The 26673-nt window shown below is 35.5% G+C and overlaps 1 protein-coding gene across 3 annotated transcripts in view; it reads right to left on the bottom strand.

Moving 5' to 3' along the window:
• Keap1 (kelch like ECH associated protein 1) overlaps positions 1-26673 on the bottom strand; it is a 188180-nt gene that overhangs the window by 46136 nt on the left and 115371 nt on the right. The window contains exon 1 of one of the 3 annotated variants that reach the window (XM_069818455.1): positions 67-188. The exons of the other annotated variants lie outside the window; for them this stretch is intronic. The gene's annotated coding sequence lies outside the window, so the exon portion shown is untranslated. Of the gene's footprint in view, positions 1-66; positions 189-26673 lie in introns of those variants that run through there. 3 annotated transcript variants of the gene reach the window in all.

Here is a 26673-nt window from a genome sequence, read left to right as displayed (position 1 = left end):
GACTGTAGCACCGTGCAACCTAACCTACTGAACTGCGGCTGGCACATGAATGAACTGCAAGCGTACCGCACTACACAATATTCTAGCATCCGAAAACCTTGTTGGCCTTTGGAAATTAATGAGACTGTACAATGTGATCATGGTACATGCTAACGAATACTGCAAAGTCATCCCGCTTGCTGTTTGTGGGCTGTCTACTTTACCACAAAAGCCTTGTGCTGTGACGTCACGATAACGTTTATCTCTCTTAATGGTCTGAACTAACCATACAAACTTACACTACACTCTGGAACTACAGTTTATAGAAGCAGAGGAAGACCTCCAGTTTATTCGAAGTCCATTATTCTATCAAAGTATAATACTCTTTCGTAATTTATGTATATAGTTGTGACGCAGCGTTCTATTACGCTGGAACTAACATGTCGGTACAGCCTTCACATATAATTTACTCTATTCATTTGTTAATAGCATCTTTTCTCGACACTGTCGCTTACATAATGACATTAGTGTGTACGATTTGTACAGACGTGTGAACGTTTGCATCTTTCTGTGATGAGAGATCAGATTTGTAACTAAAACTAATGTTGCCTTGAATATTCTGTAACAAAAGCGATTTTTTTTATTTAATGTTCTTCGATATTCGCACCTTAGTTGACGATAAAAAAAGCGTTTGATTGCATGCATATTTCCGCATAACTATAAGGAAATGTAGGCCTACACTTTGTATACTTTTCTTATTTATACTAAATAGGCTACCACATTTTAATTAAGACATCGGAGTTATGTTTTACGGCAATGACTACAAAGGAAAATCGTGAACATACTCATTTACGTTTAAGTGTAACGTCTTGTGACACGGAATAATATTTTCACTGTAAAAATACTTAGTCAAGAGAGGTGGAAGTTTCACATTTGAAAATTTAGAATCCGTTAGGATCATTTTCTTTGTGCACTAAAGTAAGAGAGAAGGTAAATTTTGTTGCTGTTAGTCCAACCTCTTATAATAACATCAACTGTACTTATACTGTAGTACGTGGTTTGATATGACGTGTGTGTATGCAGAAGTAAGACATTTACATCCAGGGCTCGGATTTTGGTGACATATATTATCATCTTTTGAATGATGCATAACAGACATTGCTAACTTGTACATAAATCCTTATCATGGGCCCGATATTATAGAAATGCCTATTTATTATGTCATTTTTCTTTTAAATTTTAGGCTATTTTTAATTTTTAGGTCTCTATTTTTTCAATTTTACACCACGTCGTTGTTTTGTCATTTTCATGCGTTTATACCGAATATATTAACATATTTGAATATTGTCGGAATTATGAATAAGCATAAATAGCCTATTAAAACATCAGAAAATTCACTCAGTTATCAAATTGAGAAATAAGAGTAACCCCTTTATCTGTATTCTTGAAAAACCCGCATTCCTATAAGAGCTAATTTGGGAAGTGTTGCTTCGTGTGGAACGGGTAGCTATTTCACTGAGCAGGTTTTTTGGTACATGTAAGGGCACGTACAATGAATGGTATAGTTAAAATTCATATTCCAGTCTGGTTGTAAGTTCTTCTGAGGGAATGTAAGTTGTTGTGTGTATGTATAACATTCTCTTAGTTTAGTGTGTGTTTAGAACGCCAAAGACAGTCACCTAAAAGTACTCATTTGAGACGAATTATTTCTGAATTCGGCGAGGATATTTTTTCTACAGATGGTCACATTCTTTTCTGCAAAATAGCTTATGTGAATAGGAAGTGCAGTAGAGAAAAAAATACCGTTCAATAACATGTCGGTCGCGAAAAACATTTATGTAGTATCCAAAATGTCATTCAAAGGGAAACTTCCCAACTAGTATTCTCAAAAACGCATCCACGTCTAAAAAAATTTTACAAAGACTTGTGTGAAGTTATGCTTCCTGCTAACCTTCCTCTTTGGAAATTAGGTTTAAATTAAGATATTTCCTGGAACGACATACCGGCTATTTTATTCCTGACGAATCCACACCCATTTTCAGAAAGAACTACATACAGTAGTTAAATTCTTATTCTTTTCAGATATTTTCGAGTTACGGATTGCATAACCTTCTAATAACGATGGCATGCAGATATTCATTTTTGTTTGTTTGTATGTATTGCAAATGTAAATTATTTTCACATCATTTTATATTACAGATTACATGGATTATTTGACTCAATATATCTAAGATTTTTTTTTTTAAGTTTCAGGACATTTTATTGCGTTTTTCCTGTCATTTTAAAAACATTTTTAGATCATCAAAGTCCGGGCCTTGTTTACATCGATGTTGAATGTTAAATTAAATTAAATAATAGTACTACTATAACTGCTGTATTACTATGGCTACTACTACCATTTCAACTACAACTATTCCAACAAAAGTGAACCGCTTCCAATAAATATATAGGCTAAGCACATACAAATTAAAAAAAACTGTAATGTTAAAATTAACCGATATAGAGATCTTTTTTTTTTTTTTTTTCAGCAGATCCAAGATACAAGCGAAACAAAATATTCACTAGGCCCATATTGTGATACTGTGCAAGTATGAAATTACTGTATTAACCTCATAAAGTCTTGTCGAAATACATCGTTTTTTGGTGCATTAAACACTAATCTTTTAACACTGCCTCTGTTCGTCTTCCCAGCAATCGTTCTGAAGATCTTGTCCCGGTAAAAGAGACGCATGTAAATGTAATTCCTACTACCCATATTCTTACGTCACATGTGTACAACTTGCATACATTTACACTGAATCCTTTCACTTCACGAAGTTACGAATGTATTATATGCGTATTAGCAAAGGGGTTTCTGTGGTCTACGCTTTGTTTTTCTCCACTTCTTGCAACACTTACATATATTTTTACGTCCGTGGCGTGGCGAATAAATGTCTACATTATTCTACACGTTTATAGGTAATATTGATATAGTCTACATATTTAACAATAATTATTATGAGTACCTAATATTGATACAGTCTACATATTTAACAGTAATTATTACGAGTAATATTGATACAGTCTACATATTTAACAGTAATTATTATGAGTAATATTGATACAGTCTACATATTTAACAGTAATTATTATGAGTAATATTGATACAGTCTACATATTTAACAGTAATTATTATGAGTAATATTGATACAGTCTACATATTTAACAGTAATTATTATGAGTAATATTGATATAGTCTACATATTTAACAGTAATTATTATGAGTAATATTGATATAGTCCAAATATTTAACAATAATTCTTCAGTCACTTATGATTATTATCTGAAATTACTGTTCAATTAAATTCGATACGATCTTGTTAAGTTCATGAATGCAAAACTAACCTGAAGAGCGATAGACCGCCTCTCGTGAGGCTATATTTCAATTGTGGAACAAATTACTTTTAAACTTATCTTTAAGGAGTAGATAATCTCCACTCATTGGGTTCATGCTGAATTCCTATATAGTTCAGTCATCAGACTATTAACATTAATACAAAGCATATATGATCTTTGAGTTTGAAAACTTTTGAAAAGACTCATGGCGTTTCTTGTAGACATAGGCGGAGATAAGAGCAGTATGAGGGGGCAAGCGAAGACTAGTCACTTTATACTGCAGTACTTACTAGGTATGAAGAAAACATAATTTTATTCTGAGGAGTTGTAATAGATTTATTTTCAATGAATATGCAAAGAAACGTTTACGTAAACGTTATGTTTCTAAATATAGGCATTCATTAGGCGATTTTTTTATAGTATGGGTAAGAAAGAATTGGGACAAAGCCTGGAACATTCCTAGATAGAGTCCACTTACGTGAAAATGAGTTCGCGAGATTTCCTTTTTTGAAAGTATAGAACAAAAATGGAAGTAAGCGTATTAGCAATAATTAAGAACCTGCTAACACCAAGGATAATAGTATAAGTGTTTATACATCTGCTATTATTGCGGGTGATGATATTCAACTTGTAACAAGTGACCATACAAGTAATAACAAATGGAGAAGTGGACAAATATGAAGCTTCCTACAGAATCAGTAATGGCACAGTTATCTAATTCACACAAGGATTTTAGGATCTTGTTAACAAAATTCGACAATATTCATTTGATATACTGTAATTGACATTTTGCTGTACTTAGCTAAGCAAGGTACAGGTTTCATAATGCATGTTTATTTTTACATTGCGTGTGTATATGTATGTGTCTTCTTTATACGTGTGGAAGCATTTGTATGCTCATGATAAGAGCATGTATTTGTGAAATAGCTTATTTTATCATCCAATTGTGCCCCTCCCCCAAGGAAATCATTCTATCTCAGCCTATGCTTTTGTACATTAATTTTACTCTGGCATTTTCAGCATGTTCCATGTAGACAAATTTATGGTACGAAAAAAAGAACGTAGGTCGTAGACAACATAAATTCGGGCACAATCAGCAAGTAAAATGGAGTGTTTCAAGGGTTGACTTTGAATCAAGAAACATTAAGCAAATATTATAAAGCTGTAACTGTATAATACTCGTAATATATGAAGAATTATGCGCCGAGAATTTGTGCAGAATTATTTACATATATCTATTTAAACCGCGTAATTTATAATTAAAGAGCCTTGAGCTATTACAAATTGTTTTTTATGTAATACAGAAAATAAAGCTTTCTCTTTTTTGAGGGGAAAGTAAATGATTTCTTTTTCGTGTGTCTTGCAATTAACAATAATATAATTTGTAGCATAACGAACAGCATAATTTTGAACACTAACACGTATAATGACAAAATACATTCTTGGAATAGGAATTGCAGAACTGTGACTATGGAAATGTGAACTTCCAAATGAAAGCATGTGGAAGAATAAACAACAAATCTATTGCGCGATAGGCCATGATGGACCAAGGCTTACCAGCCAACTGATGGTCTCACATCCACATGCCTCAGTAGAGATGAACGATTATCCAACTAGTACAGGGATGAGACGAAGCGGGATAATGCTGTGAATGAATGTTGATGTCATAAGGTCACACACGTGGGTACTCGTATCTGTATTGGCTAGCTCTCACAGCACAAACAATAACATTGATACACACGCATATTGATACTACCCTAGTTACAAAATTAGATCACTGTTAATCTCCTGGTCTTTTAATCTCTCCATACAGGAAATAACATATGCAGGAGAGCGCATGGTTTTTAAACTGACGTTATAACGGTAATATTATCTATCTACTTCGTTCCAATAGATGACGCAATAGTAAGCACATTCCTTTCACGGTTGATCTCCTGGTTGGAGAACAGTAGTTTGTCGCCCTCGGTAGCGTAGTTGGTATAGCGCTGGCCTTCTATGCTCGAGGTTGTGAGTTCGATCCCGGCCAAGGTCGATGGCATTTAAGTGTGTTTAAATGCGACATGCTCATGTCAGTAGATTTACTGGCATGTAAAAGAACTCCTGCGGGACAAAATTCCGGCACACCGGCGACGCTGATATAACCTTTGCAGTTGCGAGCGTCGTTAAATAAACCATAATTATATTATATTATAATGTGTGGTTAGAACAGTGATTCCTCCCAGCCGTTACTGCTGGCTTGTGAAACCGGATTTCACTACTTACTGTCACTCTAAAAATTCATCACGATGCTGGGTGGATACCGGTCCAATACACTGACCGAAATTTCCAGAAGACCGGCAGCGCTCATTCAATAGCGCCACTTATAGACATGGCGCCTTAGGGTCTTAGACCATGCAGCTACGGCGCTGGACTTACGGAAGAATGCTATTGTGTATAAATTGATAAATCTTTACTTACGTTGGTAGTTAACTGAATTGTTCCCTTACATACATAAGAACATAGCCTATGTATCATTTAATGATACCCAATTTAAGATAACATACATCGTTCTTCAAAATTTTTATTCGTCAGTTTCACCGCATAGGTCACAGAACTTAACTGTGATGTTGCCAAAAACTGTAGGCTATCTTACGAACGAACTCTTGGCTCCTGAACTAAGATTACGGCCATAATCGTCACTGAACTATACTACTCTGAATTCCAATAATAGCGCGCGCGTTCATTACAAAACCTATTTTCACCTATGCTGCTTCAGATTGCCATGTCTTAAAATAAACTCGTTGGACTCTTCCGGTTTAAGAGCAATGAACACCTAACTATATTTGTTAGATATGAAAGTATTTTTTAAAATACATGTAGCCTACTGGTCATGCGATGAATTAAAACTTTACCTTTAGTCTACATAATCTTAGACACAAGACAAAATAATATGAAATAAACAAGCTTAATATAAAGTTATGTATAATAATAATAATAATAATAATAATAATAATAATAATAATAATAATAAAGCAGCTTACGGGGATTGGGCCATTAGCAGCGATATGATTTCACTCTATATTTAATGCATTCTCAAATCATTGTTCGATTCTCTGCAAGTCTTCGATCCTGTAGAATGATAGGATATACTTTAGGCCTATGTACCTATAGCTGACGAAGCTGTTAATGAGGCACGTTTTCCTTGAGTACTTCGGCATCTCCAGCAATTCTCGTTCCACCATTGCTTCGCTATTTCAGGTTACTGACTGTGAATAATTGATATTGTTTAATTAAAAGGACATCGATTAAAGAACAGGTTTGTCGTCATCACTACCACCACCGACAATACGTCGTAGTCGTCGTCGTCGTCGTCGTCGTCATCATCACCATATATTTTCCAATATTGGTTCAAAAGTCGTTTTTATCATGTAGGCCTATAAATTATTGGGTTTACTGATTAATGTTGAAGTCGTTTCGACATTTTTTTTTTAGACGTCTGATATCTCTGCGCCCAACATGTTTGTTCTGTACAACTTACCGACGTGTTTCTACAAGGATTCATTCCTAATTAATGTACCGGTACATGTTACTTGCTTTTGTGCTTAGAAATTTTAATTCATATCACGAACATTTCTAGATATGCTATCATATCAGAATTGCTTATTTCTTATCTCGAAATACATATACTTCAACGTTTAGGCTCTTCCGCCCAATCCGTCTTCACTTTTGTGAAGATTCTGAACTAATGCTCAACATTTACAGATAGCGATATTCCTTGATCGTGTGGCTACTTCGAAGCAAATAATGGTTTAGGACATTAGTACATGAAAAAATACAGTAACATCTCTAATATTGATCGGTAGTAGTTTTGCATTTCTTGGACGGGAAGTTCTATTAGCTATGCCTGGTAGTCATGTATTCAATAACTGATGATGAAGATCTCACGCAAATGAAAGTATGAGAATTTTCGTGCAAATCTAGCTTTCAGGTAAAGCTCCCCGTGAAGCAGAATTCAATTATATCAAGGAAAAAATTATTCCGGGATCGATACCCGACCTCGGAACAATTTTTCTCTTGAAGTTATTCGAGAATTTTCACGTTCATATATTTCTTGTCAGGATAGAAGAAGAAATGCCAGAAGGAAGTAAAATACGGAGAGTAGTACGACAAGGAAGTCCTTTATCACCTACCTTCTTTAATATCTACTTGAAGGATTTAGTGAAAAACTATTTTCAGAACATGGATGAGATGGTAGCAGGAAAAAGAATATAGTGCATAAGATTTGCTGATTATATGGCTTTATTAGCAGAAGAGATGATACTAAGGGATATGCTACTGGAGCTGAATGAAAGCTGTGAGCAGTATGGGATGAAGATAAATGCAAACAAGACGAATACCATGGTTATCGGAAGAAAAATAAAGGTAAACGTGTCAATTCCAAATGAGCAGTAGAACAAGGGGACAGCTTCAAATACTTGGGATGCACTACAAGCAGTAATATGAGCTGGTGCCAGGAAGTCAAAAGGAGGATAGCAATGGCAAAGAAAGCTTATGAACAGGAAAAGGAGTATTTTATACAAACCTTTGGAAAAATAACTAAGGAAGAGACCAGTGAAGTGTTTTGTGTGGAGTGTGGCATTTATGGCGCAGAAACATGGACATTACGATGATGTAGAGAGAAACGACTGGAAGTACTTGAAATATGGGTATGGAGAAGAATGGAGTATGTGAAAAGGACGGACAAAATAGGAAATGAAGCTGTGCTAGAAAAAATGGGTGAAGAAAGAATGATGCTGAAACTGATCAGAAAAAAAAAAACAGAAATTGGTTGGGACACGGCTAAAAAGAAACTGCCTACTGAAGGATGTACTGGAAGGGATGGTGAACAGAAGAAAGTTTTCGGGCAGAAGAAGATATCAGATGATAGACGACATTAAGATATATGGATCGTATGCGGAGACTAAGAGGAAGGCAGAAAAAAGTGAAGATTGGAGAATGCTGAGTTTGCAGTGAAAGACCTGCCATTGAGCAGAAAACTATGAATGTATTTCAGTCGGCTAAGGCGCTTGCCTGCCGATCCACAGTTGCGCTCGGGCGCGGGTTCGATTCCCGCTTGGGCTGATTATCTGATTGGTTTTTTCCGAGGTTTTCCCCAATCATAAGACGAATTTCAAGTAATCTATGGCGAATCCTCGGTCTCATCTCGCTATCACAAATTCCATCGGCGCTAAATAACCGAATAGTTGATACAACGTCGTTAAATAGCCAATTAAAAATAATAAGCACTAACCTAACTTACGTAAAACTAAGTTAAACTTACAATCCAGTATACTACTTTATACGACAGCATGTAATAAAAATCATGATCAAAATATGCGAACTAATTATGTAATAAGTCTAAGAATTACTAATTATTAAAAACTAGTCTAAGTACAATAAAAAGAAAATATACATAATCAAGTTCTCATGAAAGAACATAAATTTTCTTTGTGTTCCATTATGTATTTTTATAAATACACACACACATATACAGCACACCGAAGTTGGCCGATCATGATGGCCATAATTTCTAACTCGTGGAATTTCAGCCCTGGGATTTGAGTTTTTCTCGATAATGTATATGTGTGGTTACATAACATACCGTTTTAAATTAACACAGAGGCCCTAAGACGGGTTGACAGTTCATTTAGTTACGCCTTATCGCATGTCTACAAGGTCTACAGGCAAGGCAAAGAGGCTCACCCGAATATTTATAGTCATATATTGGTTTATCACATTTGCATCTGCCTGCCCCTGCAGATTTTAATTTGTGTCATCAGAAATGCAGAATCTTAAAACTTCTAAGGAAAGTATTCATTCAAATTCCATTCTTTAGGTCTTGAACAGTTCTATCTTATCTCAGCGCTATCTAAAATATTCTGCATTTTGTCAATGCTGTCAAATGAAGTAACAAATGTCATGCCAAATTGTGACTTCCTTGCGCACACAACCATGACGAAGGACAAAACATAGTTAACTGCTTTTGGATTTCAATGACAAGGTAAAATACTCAACCTTGTTGTGAGAGTACTGATAACCTATTATTATTGTAATTCACGTGTTGATAGGAATGTGCAATTAATCAAGCTAGAGTGTAGCGATAAATATTTCGCACGTTGAAAAGAAAAAAAAAATACAGTACAAAAACGCATTTAAGTTAAATATTATTTTCTTAGGAGTAGAAACGTTTAAACTCTGTAAAGAGAGAGAGAGATTGCGATATAAGTGCTTTAAATAATAAAATGCTGTTACTGGACTCGGTTAATTCATATGCATACTTACAACTAAATGAACTGGCTTGTAGAGATTGTGTATGAATAAAATGTGTTCAGTAGTTCAAGAAAAAATCTGTGTATGGACAGACAATATCATAATGCTTCTTCTATAATCTATAAAGAAAAACAAAAATTTTTAGAAAAAAAAAAACAATTTGAGAACTGTTGAGATGATATACAGAATATATATGAAGAACTAACCTCGCATAATTACAGCAGTTTATAATTGAATGAAGAACATTTATGAATCTACCATCCCTTATTTCCAAAACTCTTACAAAATTCATAATATTCGTACTAAAAACAACACACACACACACACACACACACACACACACACACACACACACACACACACACACTATTCCATCGATTTAGGAAAAGTCTATGTTCACCTACTTAGATATAACACATGGAACAAGTCCCTTGCAATCGGCAAGCATCATGTTTGAGTAGAGCATGAAAGTCGACGAATATTATGGACAAGAAAACATCGATCATACGGGAATGGGTATTTAAGAGTTGTTAATTAACTATAAAAAGTGAATCTAATATAACGTTAATACAAATTAATTTTATTTCTTAAAATATATCAATCTATAAAATAAATAAATAAATGACTGAATAAATAAATAAATGACTGAATAAATAAATAAATGACTGAATAAATAAATAAATGACTGAATGAATAAATAAATAAATGACTGAATGAATAAATAAATAAATAAAATAAATAAATGACTGAATGGATAAATAAATAAATAAAATAAATAAATGACTGAATGAATAAATAAATAAATAAATGACTGAATAAATAAATAAATAAATAAAATAAATAAATAAATAAATGACTGAATGAATGAATAAATAAATAAATGACTGAATAAATAAATAAATGACTCAATAAATAAATAAATGACTCAATAAATAAATAAATGACTCAATAAATAAATAAATAAATAAATAAATGACTGAATGAATAAATAAATAAATGACTGAATAAATAAATAAATAAATGACTGAATAAATAAATAAATAAATGACTGAATAAATAAATAAATAAATGACTGAATGAATAAATACTTGAATAAATAAATAAATATTACCTTAAATTCTCCAGCAATATTGTTAATATTTGCACCGTTTTCTAGGCGTTGATTAATATTCACTTTGTCAAAAATACTGAGACGTGAAAGTTTTGTGACATGATCCCTTTTCGGTATGCGAGGGCTTGGATTCTCGACACAACATACCACGCTGTACTGTTTTCTGCTTTCTTTTGACTCAAACGCATTCTACTAAATCGACGGAGCAGGGTACACTACACAGTATACCGAAATGACAGGCTCTTTTTTGGGAGCGAGAGGCACCATTTCTAAGTTCTTTCAGCTGTGGAGAGAAAAGTATAAGCTTCATAAAAAGATCCAAGATGATATAATTGCAACTAAAATTAATTACTGTCATGATACTTCGGCTAACTTATTTATACGGTAACAAGAGAATATAAAACAAGTTATGTTCTGTTTATATCAAACATATTGTGTTTCTTTAATGTTACTTGTAAAATTAATTATAAACTATTGTGTCAATTGGCAACCCCCGTATATGAGGTCAAGCTTGGAAAACAAACTGTTTTTTTATTAATTACGAGCAAAAGACTGGCTCCCTCCACATTATATGATAGTAGAAAGCATCTACCCATATTTTATTATTACAGGAGAATGGACTCCAACGTTCTAAACATATTTCAGGTGTCTAAAACAGGCCCTTCAAAGGGGCTAATTAGACTCTATAAACACAAAATATGCCCTAAGAATTAAAAACTGAAACAATGAAATAAAAAAACACAGATTTAACACTAATAAACAAACATAAGCATCTTCAGAGTATGCAGTAAACAGTAGCAGTAACACAATGTAGGCTATTGACTCCTACGGTGGCTGAGTGGTCAGATCTTCAGGCTATCATGCAGGCGGTTCGGATTCGAGTCCGGCCCTGTCAGACCTGGAATTTTTCATGAAAAATAAACAGTGACACTTGTGGAGGACAAGGTAGCAATAGTGAGTTTTCTCGGGGTTCTCCCGTTTTCCCATATTTGAAATGTACAGTCTTAGAAAAAAGTTCTGTCGCACAGATACTTTAAAAATCCCAGAAAGGAGGCATTGCGCATGATCAGACATACAACGAAACAAAACTAATTTTATTATCTCAACCAGTGTGAACCAGGTCGCTCGCCCTGTGGTCATGCGCACTGTCTCCTTTCTGGGACTTACAAAGTATCTATGCAATAAAAACGTTTTTCTAAGACTGTACATCATTCCGTCACCATCTCACCATTTTTATCATCATTCCATAGCATTCCCCGAATGCCGGCTGGCGACGCACGGAGGAGGTTGGCCTAGGGACGAGTAGGGATTGTCTGCTCGAAACCTGGGTACGCAGCGAACCCTAGTGCAGTCAGCCGGTATGGGTTTGGGAAAGCGCAATAGGTCGTAAAAGGTTGCAGTGCTGGGTCATAGTGCCCTCCTCCCGAAAATTTCATTCCATTCAAACACAATGTATTATGCGTCCAAGGGACAAGTCGCATCGCAAGCAGGTCACAGCCGTCGGCTTGTTATAATCAGTTTGTGGCTATATTACACGCCTGCCAACTTCCCTGCATAATTCACCAGTCGCTCGCAAAGTAGCTCACGACTTTCGCCCTCCTACAATGACACAATGATCTGAATTTAAAGGTGATCGATTGTATAACTTTCATTTTTAATATTGGTATTCATTCCATTACTATTATTAAACTTATTGTTATTTATATATTTATTTATTTAACTCCTTGTTTAGTATAAAACAAACAACTTCGTCATTGCTGACCTCACAGTAAATTATTGACTTTTTTTTTTTAATTCTGAATAGAGCGTTCTATTCACTAAAATCAACTCTCGCTGTTCCAGGTGAATGCAATGAGTTAAGTCTTTTTCTTCGGTCGATGTATTATTATTTATTATTATTATTATCACTATTATTATTATTATTATTATTATTATTATTATGGAAACAAAAACTTCAAGTAATACAAATTATGGACCGATAGCAGGTTTATGTGAGGGCGGTAATGAACCTCCGGGTTCCTTAAAAGTCATAAGTAATATAACTTATACATATAAATACCGACCAGTAGGAAAGACGATTTAGGTAAATTACAAGAGAAATGCAGATACCGTAAAAAGTTTTTAACCTGAACTTGAAGAAGAATTCGATGATTTCATAATTATTATTACAACAGATTTACGAATTTATGGAACGCCCTCGGTCACCGACAGATCAGCTAGAACATAATAGGCCTACGATATCATCTTTTCATTTCTTTTAATTCTGGATATTGGAGGAAGGAAGAAGAAAAATTGTGTTGCAATATAATTCCGTGGACTTATTAGAGAATTTCTGCAGTGTCTTAGGAAACACAGAGGCCATGATGCGACACATTTATAATCCTTTTCCGCCTTCTTTTCCTTCTGCTAAAAACAAAGGCTGGCCGTAGATAACATCCGTTCAATCGTTGTACTTTGGCACATGACGCATTATGTACCTTATGACTAAAAAGCTTTTGGTCAAAATTTCAAAAGCATGTACTGTGCTCCAAGTACAACTATAGTACCCTAGATCATATATGTACATATGATCTAGGATAGTACTTCGGAATACAAACCAGTGTCCGCTGGGTTCAACCTGCCGTGGCACTGCAACACCTGACTCTCAACCTCTTCGTACATCTCTGACAGCACTGCTCCCTGTCTTCTTTAACTTTTACCCATTTCCGTATTGTTTTGATGGGTACAGCGTCATGCTGACTTCGTTTCATCAGTTTATTGTTAGGTAGAAAAAAGTCCAAATATGGTCTACGGTAAATATCACGAGAAAACACACCATATTGTATTGCAATTGTATTTGGGAGGGGAACACCACGAACAAGCCCTGCGCCTTATAAGATAATATTACGTTTACCCTCGCGTATTCTCAACCCAATCCGGCTGACTACACTAAGATTCGCTGCGTATCTAGGTTTTCAGTAGGCAGCTTCCTCCGTTCGGAGAATACTATGAAATGATAACGGAATGGGAATGTCACTATGGATTTTTAAAATGTAAAATATCAAGCCTCGCCGGGGTTCGAATCCAGACCGCCTGCGTCACAGGCTGAAGGTCTAACCATTCAGCATTTCAGGAGAAGAAAATACACCTGACTTACTTTGCGTGCTACCGTAAAAATTAACAACGAAAAGTAATAATAATAATAATAATAATAATAATAATAATAATAATAATAATAATGGTTCGTATTGTCTTCATTATACATCTTGATTACACAACTTTTAATACTATATCCAACATCTACACATCCAACCAAAAAGCCAGAAACTAAACACACTAGAACAAAACGAAATATACAGACACACAAAAACACATCCAAATGAAATTCTCAACACACAATTCAATTTCAGAACACACACACTCTTTGACTACACATTACACTACACAAACACCCCCCCACAGGAAACAAAACAAAAGGCGCCAAGACCAGAAACAACCAGTTCTGACGATGGCCAATAGCAGACCGAAACATGTTAACAAGGTACCGGTAACATAAAATTTAAAACGTGAAAGACACTAATACGTTTACTGAAATAGTAAAGGATTGGGCTGCCTTATCCCAGTTTCATACTTCTACGAGGATTTTAAGTAACCGGACTCCGGTCATATGAACCGGTGCAAGAACACAGTTTGTGAAAAATAAACAAATACAAGACAAGGAACAAACACGTAGTCACTATGAGAAGAGAGGGAGTGTCCAATTTCCTGCCGGGAATGATTCTTAAATGTGAACGCTACCGCTTGTGTTTAAAACATAATTAATAAAAGAAATCATTTAATGAAGCAACGAGGATATAAGAAGACGTGAGTGAATGAGTGAGTGAGTGAGTGAATGAGTGAACGAGTAAATAAATAAATAAATAAATAAATAAATAAATAAATAAATAAATAAATAGATAAAGAAATAGCGTTACTCCTGACAAATAATATTCCACAGCATTAACAGTGACTCTCGACAAAATGTGAACATAAGACTAGGTAAAAGTCAGTTATAAACTCTGAGGATGTAATCCATGAACCGCAAGACGAATTTCTGTCGTGATGAAGCACACAGGACATGATCAGACACAATTTTAATCCTTTTCCGCCTTGCCTCCTTTTCCTTCTATTTCTGGATGCTGAAAACAAAGGCTAATGGCCAGCCGCAAACAGCGTGCGGTCAATCGCCGCACACTAGCACACAGCACGTCATAATCCGGATGATTCAAAAGCTTAGCAGTTCAGCCAAACACCACAAGTGCTCAGAGCTGAAAGTAGACCACCTTTTAAATAAGAAGCTATTTCTGGATCAATCAATCTGCAGCGCTACGGGACTCGAAGCACTACTTCACCTAAAGCACTTTGATGTAATGTTTACGCATAGCTTTCTTTATGGTTGAAAGCGACAGCGTAGTGGTTAAGGCGCTGTGCTTCAAAACCGAAAGTCGTGGGTTCGCTTTTCGGTATATTTTTCCAGTTGATCTAATCTTTCCAGTTGCACTATGACCCTGGGATTGTCTCAGCTTGTAACAGAAATACAGTAAGTACGAGGGAGTTTCCCTTGGGAGTAGACGACAAGCACGTAGGACTGACATCCACACTGCTGCTAATGCCGATTTTCTGCAAAGAAGGGAACCTTAACCCCCCCCTCCGACACCTTGCAGACCTGCATGCCCTATAATAGGAATAGCTTTTAGCTTTGCTTAGGTTTATTATTATTATTATTATTATTATTATTATTATTATTATTATTATTATTATTATGCATTCGAATAGTGTACTGAGTGAAGGCCAGTGTCATGAGGACAAAACGTAGCTCGAGTCCGACTGTGTCGGGTTAAAATAGCGCAAATATAGGCTAGTGGAAACCCCATGTAAGGTGTATAAAACCGTCGTTATATAAATTATTTAAGCAAATCTACATTTATTTACATCAGAATCATAATAGCTGCTCAAAATGATGATTTTTAAAATTCGATCATTAATTTAATACTCGTAAAAACGTTGCATCAACTACAGTCGAACTTCCTTAAGTTGAACTTCTGCAATTCGATTTTTCGATAGTACTCGTACCTCGAAGTAATTTTAATTTCCCGGCGGAATCACAATATAATTTACATGTAATACTTTTTTCTATATCGCTAAGCTCTAATAATCGATTTTTTCGATATCCCGATGAATATTTCTCTTCCCAGTAGGAAATACATATATTTTAAAACTTATTTTAAAGTGAAAATTAAAGTTACGTACACAATGTGAAAGTAAAATTGAATGAACGTGATGAAATACCAATACTTTAACAAGCATTGCACATTGGTATTTTCCTTTTTTTGAAAGCCTCCTCCTGGAATCAACCCATTAGCACCAATCCTATCCCTATTAATGACTGCAGGTATAGGTAACGTACGGGTATAGCACAATGAACACCACTGTGAGGATACAATGACATGACGTTAACATTATTCTTCTTCTCAAACTTTGTTATGAATTGCTAAAATCGTCGTCCTGAGAAGCAAAGAAAGGGCCTATGGACAACCTCGACTTCTCTTTGTTGAAAGTTGAGGTTCTCTAAGTGCATGTGCTGTAACTAAAATGTTCAGAATCTTAATAAGGTAGAATCAGCAATTCAGTCTTATTTTCTATATCTCGAATTTTCGATGACTCGGAACATTACCAGTTTCCGGAAGCACTTCGAGATACTGAAGTTCGACTGTACTATACTAACTTCCATGTCTTAAAGCGACGAAACAGGAAGTAATTCTATAGGCGAAGGGTGAGTGGGGGCTAGAGGAGTAACTTGTACAGCAGCCGTGGCGAAAATGTGACTCGCGAGCACACTGTGGCTCACAATGATAGCTATGCATTTCTCTTGCTTCCTACTTCCACCAACCCCCACCCTCTCACTCACTGGAGTCAAACTCCGTTCCATTTGTATTTGTCTCTGACTTGCGAGTGGTGTATCGTCACAATATCTCTCTCGAAACCATGTACCCCTACAAAAACGAAAGTTTCAAGTAGGATGGGAGGACGCATTTTTTTGTTGCCAATATGATGAGAATATTAAATGTATAATTTTTCACAAGTATTACGAGGAAAACGGTTGTATAACATAAAACTGCATTATACTACATGTAGCTCATGAAACATTAAAAGGTTAAGTGTTGTTGTTATTATTATTATTATTATTATTATTATTATTATTATTATTATTATCATCTCTGTACGTCGATCCTTTTTCAGCAGATGTACGAATAATGCGGTTAGATCTTCAGTTTAAACTCACAGATTTACAATGTGATGTTAAATGAAAGCTAGATGTAAGGACTTGACTAATGTTTAACTTTTCAAATCTTTGCCAAAAAATAAATATCCGAAGCTTCGTTCTTTCGCTTGCTTTGTTGAAGCCATGTTCGCTACAACTTACGTTTGTGAAAAATTATTTTCAACAATGAAAATAATAAAAACCAAATTTAGATCACGACTGACAAACAAATACCTTCGTGATCAACTACGACTGGCAGAAAGTGACATAATTCCTGATTTTGAAACTCTGTCGCAAAGACATTCTGAAGATAGTTAATTTTAGGTTGTGCTAATGTGTCCTATGTTTTCTCATTCATTTCTTTCTTTGTTACACGTACTAAACATTAGTTTGTAACCTTATACTGTATAAAATTATATTTTAGTGCTTGACGTAAGGAAAATGGAAATCCGTTAATAAGTGAGACAGTTGCTTTACTTCCCCTTCGGGTGTCCGCCTCCCTCCTTAGGTGCTATGCACGTTGCAGGTTACACAGTGGCTCGGCGCACGATCACATTTTCGCCACGGCTGTTGTACAGGGTTGTGACATTGATTGAGAACGTAACTTTTCATTTGAGTTTATAATGCAAAAATTCGTCTGCTATAGTGGCAAACTGGCAATACAATGGCAACCGAGCGCTATATATTGTTCTGTTGTTCGGCGGGACAATGTTGTTAAACTTAAGGCGCCAGACCACGTGCGTTATATGTAGTTGCTTTCGTGTGTAGTACCGTCAAGTGGGGCTACTTTGATAGATTTAACTTACATTTTTTATGGTTACAGTTTAATTTTTTAGTATTTTAACATATAAAAAATATGTAGATATCAGATTGTCTTTACCTTGTTATCCTATTTCTAAGAAAATAAATGTGTTGATTTGTACCCGTGAAAAAAATAAAGACCACACTATCAAAGCTAAACTGTGATGAGGGCTACTTTGATATACCATTATTTAAAGCCAGCTTTCCGTAGTAACCCGAAGATGACATAATAGAGTCCAACTAAAGTTGTGAGATTTGTTATTATAGAGGTAAATCAGGGCAAATTAAGCAAATGAAATTATATTTAAAGGACATTTCAAATACCACATTAGTATTTCATTTGCAAGAAGAGTACAAAGGCTCATTGTACATTATAATAGACATAGAAAATTATATAAATTGTTGAAATCAAATTTGTTCTATCAAAACATTACCAATCTCATAAATAATTAATCTAGACTACAAACTAAATCAACTTTTCATAAAAATAATGGAAGCAAAAGTAGAATTTACTTGAATTCAAGAACAATAGGGAAGACATAAATCATGGAATTGTCAGTTAGTTCTGCGACTGAAGAAGGTAAAATCATGATGATGTGTTGCATTGAAATAGTAGAAATGTCCTGTCAATTGGCTTAAATTTTGTTTCACTCTCATAAGCTCTCTTGAGACCACGAATCATTAAACCATTTGATGCCATGTCCACAATTTCAAAGACATGTGTGAAGATTTTCTTATCTTTACTATAAAGAAATTTAGCAAGGATGAAATTTCCTGTTTTTGGGTTTTCTGATTCTATTTCATATGTTAGCATCTTATGGAATTTTGGGGCCTGAAACTTTGATCTGCCTATTTACACAAATCACCTGAGGCTCTTCGTCATCATTGCTGCCTTTGTTGTTTGAAGTAGACGCAGTAACTATACTCTTCCCTGATTCAACATTGAGTCGTCTCTTTTTTCTCATCATAGAGCCAGCTGTACTAGAATTCCCAAATCAGTGTTCTTGAAGAAATGCCATGAGGCAACTCTCAACCTGTTGTTCAACAACTTCTACAGGCTCCGGAATTTTTTTAGGACTTCTTTCTTATTGCAAGGACAAATGCCCGTAGAAAAGGAACTGTTTTATCAAAATGTGTTTTATTTCAGACTGTTCTGTATCTCCGGGAAATGACTGTTTATTAGTATTTGTCTGTAACTTTGTCTTATCCATGTGGATCAATGCTTTCTTCAACAAGCTTGGAAAATTAGTCTTCGGTACAGTTGAAAATCGAGATTTTCTCTTTCCACTCCATCAAAATATGTCTCCAGGCTCCTCTGAAAAATCTGAAAAATGGTTGTACTGACGAGAACCTGGTTCCTTTTTATAATCTCGCACCATAGTAGCTCTGGACGGACAGCGATAACGTCTAAAACAATATAAATGTAATTTTCAATGTTTGACTAGATTATCAATTTAGCCCCATCCTCTCTATCAAAGTTACCCCGTGACTCATCAACGTAACTGGTGTGCAAATTGCAACATTCAAGTGAACGACAAGCAATACTTTAAATGCCAAAGAACTACTTTATTTGAAGATAGAATTGAATATTCATTTACAAGTATGCTTACCTGTGTAGCTTCAAAGTTTTGCAGGTATCAGACATCCTCATTCACTCTATAAACCACACAATATTTAATTTCTCCTCTACAACATGTAGTATTTATGTAGCACCGTCGCATCCCTTCCGAACCATGTTGAGGACACAACGTACTGTCCAGGACATGGTGAAAGTTTTCCCCCCTTCCAAAGATAAATTCTAAAGACGCCCTCCTACCGACAAAAGAACAGTAGCGGTCAAAGTCCTCACTTAAACTAAGCTGTTGTCAAGCATTTTATATTACTTCCGTTGTGTGAGGTGAAGTCTTCAGTGGAATGAGGGCTGGTCTTCACAGTTTGTTCCAAACTATAAAACTCAAACTTCACTGTTATTCACTTATTCAGTAGGTAATTACTACTGACCTATTTGGCTATAAAATGATTTAACAGACCAATCGGTAAAGAAGAAAGTAAAACGCATTCAAAATGATCTAAAAGTTCTTCGAAGTATTAAGAATGACCAAAATATGCAATATAAGAAATTACTTTTTTACGTTGATATTAACATAGAAAGGATTTCTATATTAATAGGCATCGTCCTAATGTGAAAAATAAGAAGATGACTTTTCATCAACATCTGCTCCCTACTTATTACGTATCTGGAAACATTTCACAAAATTTCTTCAAATAGAAACAATAATAAATCTTAAACAACGCTTTCAATTACAAAGGACAAATTTGAACGTATACATTACACTCTGTTTAGAAACATTTCTGAATTGCTTCGAACAAAATAAAAGACAATAATAAACATGTATTTTCTTTTTGATAGTCGAGTGGAAAACAATGTCAAGTCAAAAATGTTAAAGTAACAACTTTATATCTATAATTGAATTAAAAAGTGACTCCTAAATAAGTATAAGAACAGCATTGAGCTTGAAAGAGTTTGCCATTCCTTTCATTAGATTTTAATTAGTTTAAATTAATTATTACGACACCCTATGAAGGGTCTAGGGCAGTGGTCGTCAGCACTCGCTGAAATGGGTTACGACAGCGATCATCAGCACAGAGCACCCTGTGGCTAGCGTCTCTTACCCGCGGAGAAGATACTGCACTATGATACATTCGTAGCTGCTGGCGAGTATGCTCTCTACCTCTTCCTGCTGCACGACGGGGCACAACACATGGCTACGCTTACCCTTTACCAATTTCAGCTAGTGCTGACGACCACTGGGTTACGGGTAAGCAGTGCATAGCAATATGCACACTCGTGCGGGAGGAAGCATACCTGTCAGCAGCCACCGGGTTCACGCTGGTGCTGTAAGAGACGCTAGTCCGAGAGTGCAGTGTTCTGATGACCGCTGGTCTAGGGCGATCAGCCGACTACTGCGTCACGTCCATATGCTTCAGTAAAGGTATCCAGTACGAGGGTAACGTGTGGGCACCAGCTGTTATAGCTGGCTTGCGAAACCGGATTTCGCTACTCACTGTTGATCCCAATTCATCACTGCTGGGCGGGCAACGGTTCCATACACTAGCCAAAATTTCATGCGAAAATTCCTTCCCTCATGAAGACTCGAACCAGCGCTCATTCCGTAACGCTAGTCCAAGGTATAAGGCCCTAGACCACACAGTTATGGAAAGGGACAAGATCGTCTACAGTTAAAAAAAAAAATAAGTAAACGAGATTACAAAATAATTGATTTAATTTTTTGGAAAATATTTTCTCTCTCTTGTTGCAATAAAGAAATGTTTGCAATACACCAGCATCATTTATTTTTAATAAAAAATATGGGACTGTAATGGGGAATACTTATATACAAAATAAATTCAATAAACAGTCGCCTTTCAACTTATTTCACCTGATTCAGCTAACCACTCCCGGATATATAACTTCGGAACATGAACCGTGAGATCGGTTGTCGCTGTTAGATGATAAAATGTATTTTTCTATCTTGGTCACAAACTGATTTATAACGAAAAGGATCTCTAGTTCACTTACATCAGCACTTCATGACGGAATCGCACTTAAATATTTCTGAAACCAGCGAGCCGCGGTGAGATCATAGTACGGACTTCTTGACAACTGGCCAACCTTCATACCCGCTTGTTTTTGCAAGAGAATGTGTGCAGAGTGATTCAACAGAATAGGTCAGAACTATACTAGCATACAGAGATCTATCTCCAAATGAAACGAATTTGTAATAGAGATCCATGCACGATAGATTCAACTTGCGGCTATATCAGGCCCGAAGCACTTCCACGCTTAAACCATTGTGCAGACCGGATAATGGTCGTGCTTACTTGAATTATTTATTACCGGTAATAAGTGAACATACAATTTACAGCATTCCTAGCTATAAAGTCAGCAGAACTGAGTCAGATTTCTTATAGGAAGTGGAGATTTAACTTCCTTCCTTGAAGACTACATGTGTGTCCATTGCGCTGTGCTAACACTTGTAATTTTTTTAAGTTGGTTATTTAATGACGCTGTATCAACTAGGAGGTTATTTAGCGTCGATGAGCTTGGTGATACCGAGATGGTATTTGGCGAGTTGAGGCCGAGAATTCGCCATAGATTACCTAACATTCACATTACGGTTGGGAAAAACCTCGGAAAAAACCCAACCAGATAATCTGATCAAGAGGGGATCGAAGCCGCGCCCGAGCTCAACTTCAGACCGGCAGGCAAGCGCCTTAACCGACTGAGCTACGCCGGTGGCTAACACTTGTGAATGTAAATGTTAATTCATAATTGTTTACAAGAATATGAACGAAATGTGCCAAAGGCTACAGCTTTTTATTATTATTATTATTATTATTATTATTATTATTATTATTATTATTATTGTGTGAATGCATATGGCTGGCAAGTGAATTATTGTTATGACAAGCAGATACGGACAACATAAGACACACTGATTAGGATCATAGCTCAGTTGTTGCTAAGCTAACCATACTAGTGGATCAATCACATGTCGAGATGTTTTTTTTTATAAATGTATTTGCTAAGCCTTTCTAATGTTTCTACCCCTCTCCCCGTAATATTCGTATAGTGCAGTTAGGGTGACCAGATTCACATCGATAGAAAAGAAAACACAAAGCTTCAAAAAGGAGGACACTGTTCGAAAAGAGAGGGCAGAAAATATGCACATTGTTCGAAAAAAGAGGACAGAAAATATGTGCTTAGATTTAGGCTTAGGTCTATATTATACTATAAATTACGTCAATATCTATTTTCTTACAAAATATTTACAGTACAGATTTAGGGTTACATCATACTTAAAAGTATGTTAATATTACAAAAATAATTATGATAAAAATTAATAATAATGCTTTTACAGTTAGCTACAGAGGGAAAGTCAAGGGAACTAAGAGGACAGAAAATATCTACCCTATTTAGATTTAGGCTTAGGCCTATATTATACTTAAAATTATGTCAATACCTATCTATTTTATTGCAGTACACTTATGATAAAACTTAATAATATAAAATGATTTTACAGTTCATGAAAGCCAAGGGAACTATAATTATTATCAAAATATATAAAAGACCGCACAAAATGTGAATTTAATATTACTTTGTATACAAAGAGAGTTATGATCGTTGGCAAAGAGTATATTCTGTCAAAGCTGCTGCCACCTACAGGAAAATTACTTGAAAAAGACGTCAAATCAGATAATTTCAAAATATTAGACTTACAAGTTACGAAAAGGAGGAAATTTCTACGCTGCGCCCACAATTTGATTTGTAATTCACTCCCCCTCATTTGGAAGATCTAGTAACAAAAGTGAAGCGCGGAAGGAGGAAACGGAGAATGAAGGCACTGACATGGACCACCCCTGATTGAAACACATTGTAAACCCTCATTAAAATCTATAGTTTTCCCTTAAAACCTTCTTTTTGTTGCATGTTCTTTTCCTTTATCTTAGCTAAATTCCAGAAAGTTGCCTCCTCTCTCCGAGATTTGTAGGGTAGTCATTGAAACAAGGTGACTAATTTTTAAGAAGCTGTGGTGCGAGTATGGTGAATAATATTTAAATGCCATTTTCTTTAATTTAATGTCATTTTTCCATTAGTTTAAGGGCATTTTAATGATCATTTTAAGTAGATTTTTAGGTCATCAACTTCCGCTCTCTAGTAATAAGGCTTCCTTAAAAGTCTCGTCTCTGCAGTTCAACTCTGTGTGTAAGTTAAGTCCTATATTACACAACCGTTTAAGAAACAGTAACAGCAACTTCAAATTATGTAATTTCTACGTATGTATACATCTTGCGTTTTATCACTAATTTATCATAGGCAACAGCTACCTGTATGAGCGTGTTATCTCGAAATATAGCATGTTCATTTTTAATCAGTTATCAACACATTTATCTAGCGTCAATGGAATTTATCATGTGAGGGAAGTCCGAAGATTAGTCAAGGGCGTCATGACATTACCTGACGTTCGCCTTACACCCAGCAGGTAATAAGCGAAACCGAGTGTAATCTCGAAGGGCGAATTCTATTCGCTGTCTTAGACCATGCTTGCATGAATTGATACAACTACTGTACATAATAAAGAATTAAACCAATCATCGTGATTTATTATGAAACAAATGCTTCTTCTCTTCTAATCTCTAGAAACATTCTGGTTCCACTAGCCTGGTGATGTAAATGATTTCATTTTTTAAGAGAAAAATTTTATCGGTGGTATAGTGTTTACCACAATTGATTCGTAGTTCGCGGGTTGAATTTCGCTTACGGGCAATGTTTTCAGGACCAATAAAAAAATATCATCATAGTTTTCTTAAGAATTAAAATAAAATCGGTGTTTCCAAGTTGTACATGCAGCCAACATGTAAAAGAATACTGTCCGTGAACGGGAAGGATCCACACAAATAACCGGGTATTTCACCACTCGCATTTCCTTCTTCGCGGACAGATTTCTCTGCAGATCGTGCTAGACAATTTTCTTCAGTCTCTAGTCAGGAAAACAATCGATAGGTGTATACCTTCCCTATGCTGCATATCTTCACGTAGAATTACGTGTTCTCCTTGTATTACCTTCTTCTCCATGTCTGTATTCTCCTTGTTCAAGTAGTTCCATCCCTATCTTCCCCTTATTCTCCTTGCCTTTTCGTTGTGCTTGTATTCCCCTCATACTCTCATATTTCCGTTGTTCACAATCCGCCACTTGTAAATATCTAATGTTCATTTATAATTCTTAGAGGTGTAAAAACAGATTAGGCTCAGGACTTAATTCTTGAAGATAAATATTATGTTAGAAGAAAATTCACAAACGATTAGGGAAAAGACGGGAATTTTACTTGAAGCAAGTAAGGAGATAAGTTTGGAAGTAAACTCAGAAAAAACAAAGTATTTGATTATGTCTCGTGACCAGAACATAATACGAAATGGAAATATAAAAATTGGAAATTTATCCTTTGAAAAGGTGGAAATTCAAATATCTTGTAGCATTAGTAAACAAATATATAAATGACACTCGAGAGGAAATTAAACGCAGAATAAATATGGGAAATGTCTGTTAATATTCGGTTGAGAAGCTTTTATCAACTAGTTTGCTCTCGAAAAAGCTGAAAGAATTTATAAAACAGTTATATTACCGGTTGTTCTGTATGGTTGTAAAACTTAGACTCTCACTTTGAGAGAAGAACAGAGATTAAAGGTGTTCGAGAATAAGGTGCTTAGGAAAATATTTGGATGAAGTTGTAGGAGAATGGAGAAAGTTACACAACGTAACTCTGCACGCATTGTATTCTTCATCTAACATAATTTAATTAGGAACATTAAATCCACACGTTTGAGATGAGCACGGTATGTAGTACATATGCGTGAATCTAGGAACGCATATAGAATGTTAGTTGGAAGATCTGAGGGGAAAAGATCTTTAGGGAGGCCAAGACGTAAATGGGAGGATAATATTAAAATAGATTTGAGGGAGGTGGGATATGATGGTAGGAAATGGATTAATCTTGCTCAGGATAGGGACCAATGGCGAGTTTATATGAGGGCGGCAATGAAACTCCGGGTTCCTTAAAAGCCATTTGTAAGTAAATAAGGAGAAGTAAAATAATGATGTGGTGATAACGTACTTACGTTAATTTCGCAAAGCATTATTAGTACACAAATCTCGTCTTACCTACATATAATGATGATATCACTGACACAAGTGGCAACATAGGGCAACATCGAATGTTCCAAATGTACTTGGAATGTGAACTGTGTGTTGAGCAATTGTCAGCTGCGTGACCATTAAAATCGATAATCGAGTTCAATTAATATGGTCACACCAACAGAAAGAAAGGCGAAAAGACTATGCCCATTATTAATTGTAATTGATCACTAACGTTCTGGTAGAGATAAGATGAATCAGAAATATCTTCATAACTGTCTCAAAAGGAAAGGAAATCAATGTTATAAAACATTAACAACGGCAGTGTTAGCGTAAAAAATGGAAAAAATTAACAACTAGATCGTTAAATGTGTACACAGTACTGTAAATTGATGATGTATCCCATAAGTACGTCTATTTGTACGGAATCTTACATAAATAATTTCAACGAATAAACACATAAACGGGATAAGATTTGCGAAACAAAGGGCACAGTATAAATTACAAATCGAGGGCCGGAAGAACGTTGCATATTACCACATAAAACGGACAGACAGTTTTAAATTTTCCTGAAGTTGAAACGGATACAGTTTCGATTCCCGACATGGAGTGGAAATTAATATCCTCCTTCCATATTGATCGGACATTATTACTGTATATTCTTTGTTCTGTATTTATCATGTGTTGTCCTAAACGCTAGTCTTGTGCCATGCCGCCAATTATTATCAGAGAGTCTCGCTACTTGTAGATGTCTAATGTTGCCTACTAATCGTAACAGCTGTCCACTGTGGTCTAGTGGTTACTGTGCTAGACGCTGGATCCGACGATCGCGAGTTGAAACGCGACTGAGGATGATGGAATTAAAAAGTGCAATAATATTTTTAGCATGACTTTTTTCAAAGGGGGGGTAAAGCTATGGATCCCGTGCAGAAAATTTACAGCCACGCATGAGAACCTTCTCGCAAATTAAGGGCTCCAGGTAAATGTGTTGACCATTTCTTACCTCTCTTGCATTTCGATGCTGCATGATCTCTGTATTGAAAGTTTTGTTAAATACTAATTATTACATTATTATTATTATTATTATTATTATTATTATTATTATTATTATTATTATTAGACTATTTATCTAATGACGGCAATTG

The sequence above is a fragment of the Periplaneta americana genome, chromosome 2 (genome assembly GCF_040183065.1).
Source record: "Periplaneta americana isolate PAMFEO1 chromosome 2, P.americana_PAMFEO1_priV1, whole genome shotgun sequence".
Taxonomy (NCBI): domain Eukaryota; kingdom Metazoa; phylum Arthropoda; class Insecta; order Blattodea; family Blattidae; genus Periplaneta; species Periplaneta americana.
The sequence above is the reverse complement of the archived record's forward strand: the minus strand, read 5'-3'. Positions and strand labels throughout refer to the sequence as shown.